Here is a 7,179-nt window from a genome sequence, read left to right as displayed (position 1 = left end):
GTTCTCCTATAACGTGAATAACAACGGAGGTCATTAAGACCCTGATCCCATGATTAGAAAGGTAAGCAGCAGGATACGGACCCTGGACTTCAGGAAAGCAGACTTCGACTCCCTCAGGGAACGGATGGGTAGGATCCCCTGGGGGACTAACATGAAGGGGAAAGGAGTCCAGGAGAGCTGGCTGTATTTCAAGGAATCCCTGTTGAGGTTACAGGGACAAACCATCCCGATGAGTCGAAAGAATAGTAAATATGGCAGGTGACCAGCTTGGCTTAACGATGAAATCCTAGCGGATCTTAAACATAAAAAAGAAGCTTACAAGAAGTGGAAGGTTGGACATATGACCAGGGAAGAGTATAAAAATATTGCTCGGGCATGTAGGAATGATATCAGGAGGGCCAAATCGCACCTGGAGCTGCAGCTAGCAAGAGATGTCAAGAGTAACAAGAAGGGTTTCTTCAGGTATGTTGGCAACAAGAAGAAAGCCAAGGAAAGTGTGGGCCCCTTAATGAATGAGGGAGGCAACCTAGTGACAGAGGATGTGGAAAAAGCTAATGTACTCAATGCTTTTTTTGCCTCTGTCTTCACGAACAAGGTCAGCTCCCAGACTGCTGCGCTAGGCATCACAAAATGGGGAAGAGATGGCCAGCCCTCTGTGGAGAAAGAGGTGGTTAGGGACTATTTAGAAAAGCTGGACGTGCACAAGTCCATGGGGCCGGACGAGTTGCATCCGAGAGTGCTGAAGGAATTGGCGGCTGTGATTGCAGAGTCATTGGCCATTATCTTTGAAAACTCATGGCGAACGGGGGAAGTCCCAGATGACTGGAAAAAGGCTAATGTAGTGCCAATCTTTAAAAAAGGGAAGAAGGAGGATCCTGGGAACTACAGGCCAGTCAGCCTCACCTCAGTCCCTGGAAAAATCATGAAGCAGGTCCTCAAAGAATCAATCCTGAAGCACTTGCATGAGAGGAAAGTGATCAGGAACAGCCAGCATGGATTCACCAAGGGAAGGTCATGCCTGACTAATCTAATCGCCTTTTATGATGAGATTACTGGTTCTGTGGATGAAGGGAAAGCAGTGGATGTATTGTTTCTTGACTTTAGCAAAGCTTTTGACACGGTCTCCCACAGTATTCTTGTCAGCAAGTTAAGGAAGTATGGGCTGGATGAATGCACTGTAAGGTGGGTAGAAAACTGGCTAGATTGTCGGGCTCAACGGGTAGTGATCAATGGCTCCATGTCTAGTTGGCAGCCGGTGTCAAGTGGAGTGCCCCAGGGGTTGGTCCTGGGGCCGGTTTTGTTCAATATCTTCATAAATGATCTGGAGGATGGTGTGGATTGCACTCTCAGCAAATTTGCGGATGATACTAAACTGGGAGGAGTGGTAGATACGCTGGAGGGGAGGGATAGGATACAGAAGGACCTAGACAAATTGGAGGATTGGGCCAAAAGAAATCTGATGAGGTTCAATAAGGATAAGTGCAGGGTCCTGCACTTAGGACGGAAGAATCCAATGCACCGCTACAGACTAGGGACCGAATGGCTAGGCAGCAGTTCTGCGGAAAAGGACCTACGGGTGACAGTGGACGACAAGCTGGATATGAGTCAGCAGTGTGCCCTTGTTGCCAAAAAGGCCAATGGCATTTTGGGATGTATAAGTAGGGGCACAGCGAGCAGATCGAGGGACGTGATCGTTCCCCTCTATTCGACACTGGTGAGGCCTCATCTGGAGTACTGTGTCCAGTTTTGGGCCCCACACTACAAGAAGGATGTGGATAAATTGGAGAGAGTCCAGCGAAGGGCAACAAAAATGATTAGGGGTCTAGAACACATGACTTATGAGGAGAGGCTGAGGGAGCTGGGATTGTTTAGTCTACAGAAGAGAAGAATGAGGGGGGATTTGATAGCTGCTTTCAACTACCTGAAGGGGGGTTCCAAAGAGGATGGCTCTAGACTGTTCTCAATGGTAGCAGATGACAGAACGAGGAGTAATGGTCTCAAGTTGCAGTGGGGGAGGTTTAGATTGGATATTAGGAAAAACTTTTTCACTAAGAGGGTGGTGAAACACTGGAATGCGTTACCTAGGGAGGTGGTAGAATCTCCTTCCTTAGAGGTTTTTAAGGTCAGGCTTGACAAAGCCCTGGCTGGGATGATTTAACTGGGACTTGGTCCTGCTTCGAGCAGGGGGTTGGATTAGATGACCTTCTGAGGTCCCTTCCAACCCTGATATTCTATGATTCTATGATCAGGATCAGCATGGGTGGGCCCCCGGGGAACACCATTAGGGAGTCCCACAGGTGCAGGGCTGTGCTTGCCTGGATCCTCTTCCAGGATTAGGGCCTATAGTTGAAAAAAGTCTTAAACATTCCATTTCCTTTCCCCCTTTCCTGATGTTTGTCCTTCCTCTGCATTTGTCTCCTCCTGGACAGTGAAAACAGACTGGTCAGTTTCCCTTTGGTTTCTAGTTAGTTTCAGGCTCTCATGCACTATCCCACACTGCAGTGTTTGGGAGGCAGCTATAGCAGGGAAAGGTTTGGTTTTTTAAAAAGCACTGAGCCCAATTCTCCTTTCACTTATACTGATGTAAATTGGGGATAAACCTGTCGAAGTCAATGGAGTCACACTGATGTGAGGGGAGAACCAAGCCCACCATGTCCATTGGATTATTTTTTTTTTTATTAGTGGGTTAAGGATTTAATGAGAGCCTATTTCTTACAAACCCTGCATTTGGAGATGATTCTGCCCAGATAGTGACCCTCTAAAAAGAACAATGATGAGGGACTAATGTGGTTCGGATAAGCTCCTTCACCCTCTGTGATATATTGGGAACATTTGGGATTGCCTCTTTTGTCAGGACTGTGAGCTTTGCTCATAACAACGCACCTTCTTCATTTTCCTCTCCTCAAATGCAGACATCCCTGTCATGGAGTCTCTGGGCGATGCTCTGGAATTGCTCCCTATGAAACCAGTCAGGACGCTGGTGAAGTCTCCTCTCTGTGAGCAGACTGTCTGCAGGGCAAGAAGCTCACACAGCTTCCACCTTCCTGGGTCTGACCTCAGAGTATTCAGCATCCTCTGCCCCTCCATGCACTTCCCACAGCGAGTCTGCCCTGGAGGGGTCCTGGGGAAGCCAGAGGGTCCTGCACCACAACTTCGCAGTCAGACGTGACTCTTAGCCAGCCAGTAAAACAGAGGTTTATTAGATGACAGGAACACGGTCTAAAACAGAGTTTGTAGGTACAGAGAACAGGACCCCTCAGCCAGGTCCATTTTGGGGGCTAGTGAGCCAGACAACCACGTCTGAATCATAGAATACCAGGGTTGGAAGGGATCTCAGGAGGTCATCTAGTCCAACCCCCTGCTTAAAGCAGGACCAATCCCCAATTTTTGCCCCAGATCCCTAAATGGCCCCCTCAAGGATTGAGCTCACAACCCTGGGTTTAGCAGGCCAATGCTCAAACCACTGAGCTATCCCACTTCACTCCTCATCCCCAGCTAGCCCCCAACTGACTCACCCTCCAGCCTCTCCTCCTCTGGGCTTTGTCCCTTTCCCAGGCCAGGAGGTCACCTGATTCCTTTGTTCTCCAACCCTTTAGCTCTCACCTTGCAGGGGAGAAGGGCCCAGGCCATCAGTTGCCAGGAGACAGAGTGTTGGCCATTTACGTACACTGGCCCTTTGCTCTGCAACAATTACACCCCCTGCCTTATCCCACCACCTAGAGACTTAAGAAATGCATAGGGAAAACTGAGGCACCCTACAGTATTCAGACGAAATATTAAGAACAGTCCCACTTCGTCACAATTCCCAGTCTCCTGGGAAGGATTCTGAGTAATGGAAGCCAATAGGTATTTCCTGTACTAAGTAGCAGATCATTAGAGCTACCACCAGGATTCTGTCAGGATTCTTGGCCAACTTTTCACAAGAGCTCATTTAGCACCCAGTCTGCTGAGCTCCTTTGGAAATCTGGCCCATAGTGTGGGTGTTGAGAGTTTTTAGGAAATCTGTCCTTATGTACCTATATTTCTACCTTATTACAGGGGCTTATCTCTACCTCTGTGGTGTGGAATTCAGACCATAGAGCTGGTTTCTGGTGAGATCTGGGACATCGTGTTTCTAGTCCAGCTAAAAACCCCATAGAACAGCCTCTCCTATGGTACCTTGGGCCTCAGATCCCAGCCAGAGCCTGGCAGAACAGAGGCAGCTACCCTAAGGTCTGAGCTTGAGCGGGAGTTTAGGGAGAAGTTTGGGGCAATTCTAATGGTATCAGAAGCACTCAGTCCATCCCTCGTGAGGGGTCCCTTCCTCTGTCTGACTGAATGTTAGGGGCCTTTTCCACCAATTCCTCAGATAGAGTCTCCCCATTAGGGTTGCCTTGTGCTTCCAGCTGTGTAGATGGAGACAGGAGAGAAGGGAGGCCCCACTCCGAGAGAGCATAACCGTTCTGTGCTTGAGTGGGACCAAGGGGTATGTAGGCTGTGTGCTGGCCATGAGCATGGGGGAGGATTCCATCCTGAGGCTGAGACAATAGATCAGGCAACTACCAACATGGACGAAGGCAGAGCAAGTCTTATGCTCAGCAGCCCCCAGAAAGTTTTCTCAGCACCCTCCCGAGACTGGGTTTGAGCCAGCCCTGTGATTTTGCTCACTCCAAGCAATTTGCACCCCTGATTCACCTTTGGGGAGCAGTGCATTTCTCCTGGGACCCCAGCCGTTGCCAATAGCCCAAAGTGCGTGTATTCCCCTACAGAGCAGGATGGCCATCCTTCTCCTCTGGCTTTAGTTTGGATCAGACTAGCCAAGAGGCGGTGGCTGCCATCCCTGAACCAGGAGATGCTGTACGGATCTCACAGGAGGTGCCATCAGTCACTCCTTTTCCTCTTCCACAGTCCAAGTCTCCCGTTAGGTCAATCTAGTGCAGGTTAAAGGTACAGGATGATCTGTTGATTGAAGGCCCCTACTTGTCTACAGATCAACTACAGTCTGGGTGTAAACTCCCTTGCCCATTACCATCACCACTACACCTCACCCTCTGCCCCGCCATGAAAGCAGACTTCAGTCCCTCTGGCTTCTCCAATCCATAGCTCACCTATTGAGAGACAGTGGGCCACTTAGTACCAGTGGTGATAGTGCCTGTTGTGATGTGGATGCCCGTCCTCTGGGAACTGGGCTGAGATCCAGCAAAGTCATCTCACCCAACAGATGCTCATTCCCAGTGCTGACCCAGTGCTGAAAGCCTCCATAGTCCATTTCCAGTCCCTGGAGCCAGCTAGTCCCCCATGCTACTTAACGTTTTACCATAGAATCAATGTATAATCATAAAAACGGAGTTTATGGAATGCTGAGTGGGGTGGATAGAGGCAGGATCCATGAATGCAGACTCTGGGCTGGATGGCACCTCTGTGGGCACAAAGTTTGAATCTGCAGGGCAGGGGCAGAGATTTGTGATCCACACTAGGGAGCAGGAGGAGAGAAGGGTTAGGTAGCCTTTGGTTTTCTGGGGCCCCTTTGATAGGAACTGGATCTACTCCTAGTGCTGGTGCTGAGCAGTCAGCTGGGTTGTGAAATCTCCTCCCTGAGTTGGGAGGATAATCTAAGTTTCTAGCACATTTCTGGCATAACGGACTCATTCGTGAAGTTTCCATTCCCCAGTGACCAGCAGCGCTGTGTATCTGCATTACAGGCTAGATAGCAGCAATGTGGATTGATACTGACGCCTAGGGGCAGCAAAGGAGAATTTTCCGTGATTGCTCTGTTGATTGTAATGGAAACACTAGCAGTGTAATTTGTAAAGGAAGCTGGAAGTATTTCATGGCCCAGAACTTCTTGTTTAAATCAAGGAGGACTTGTGGCACCTTGGAGACTAACAAATTTATTTGAGCATAAGCTTTTGTGAGCTACAGCTCACTTCATTGGATGAATAACAAATAAATTTGTTAGTCTCTGAGGTGACTCAAGTACTCCTTTTCTTTTTGTGGATACAGACTAACACGGCTGCCACTCTGAAACTTGTTTAAATCAGTGGTTCTCAAACTTTTGTACTGGTGACCCCTTTCACACAGCAAGCCTCTGAGTGCGACACCCCCCCCCTTATAAATTAAAAACACTTTTAAATATATTTAACACCATTATAAATGCTGGAGGCAAAGTGGGGTTTGGGGTGGAAGCTGACAGCTCGCAACCCCCATGTAATAACCTCGCGACCCCCTGAGGGGTCCTGACCCCCCACCCCATTTGAGAATCCCTGTTTTAAATCTACAAAAACAAATAAGAATAGAAATATTTCCCTGATTTTTTAAAAAAATGTTGCTTGATCTGGATTGAAGCTTTCTGCTGAAATGCTGGAGACCCAAATACACTATAGCCTGGGAACTTGAAAATCCAGCTGGCTAGGAAGAGAAAGTGAAACTGACCCCCACCTAGATAGCTTAGTGAAGGGCAAAAAGCAATTAAACATCTGGAGGGGGTGAGCAAAGTTCATGGTTAAAGCTCTTTCCATCTGCATATGCTTAAGAGATAATAGAAAAACACACAAAGGACATCCTCTAAATATATGATTGTTGATCTTGACAGTGCTCCTGGTGCTGGACTGTAATAATTAGAACAGGGGACTAGGAGCCAGAATTCCTGGGTTCTATCTGACTCACGAAGTGACTTTGTCACTTTCCCCCCTTTCACTCTTTTTAGAGACCTCCATTCAAGGCTCTCAAAACATTTCACACCCATTAATTACATGACCCTCACAGCCCCCTTGGGAAGTGAACAGGGAAGTGAGCATTAGCCCACTGTTACAGCAGGGGAAACTGAGGCAAATAAAAGGGAAGGAATTTGCCCAAGGTCATAAGTCAGTGGCAAAACCTTCCCAGCCCCTGATGTAACAAACTATACTCCCTCTGTGACAATGGGGGACCAGACACCACAAGGAGAGAACAGATGGCGTAAACTCCCCAAAATAAGGAGTTAAACCAACTGTCTGTATACTATGTTATTTTGCTATATGAGTTTCTCAAGTAATATTTTTTATGGAAGCTTGTAATGCACTGAACTTAGTAGTCAGGAGATGTGTATACAGGTTATGGTTATGAATGTATGTGTATCTATATATATGTAGAAAACTGTCATTGTATCTGTCATGTGAGTTCAGCATCACCTCACAAGAGGGCAGTGAAGCAGTCAAGCAA

Source organism: Chelonia mydas, chromosome 3, assembly GCF_015237465.2.
Source record: "Chelonia mydas isolate rCheMyd1 chromosome 3, rCheMyd1.pri.v2, whole genome shotgun sequence".
NCBI lineage: Eukaryota > Metazoa > Chordata > Testudines > Cheloniidae > Chelonia > Chelonia mydas.
The sequence above is the reverse complement of the archived record's forward strand: the minus strand, read 5'-3'. Positions refer to the sequence as shown.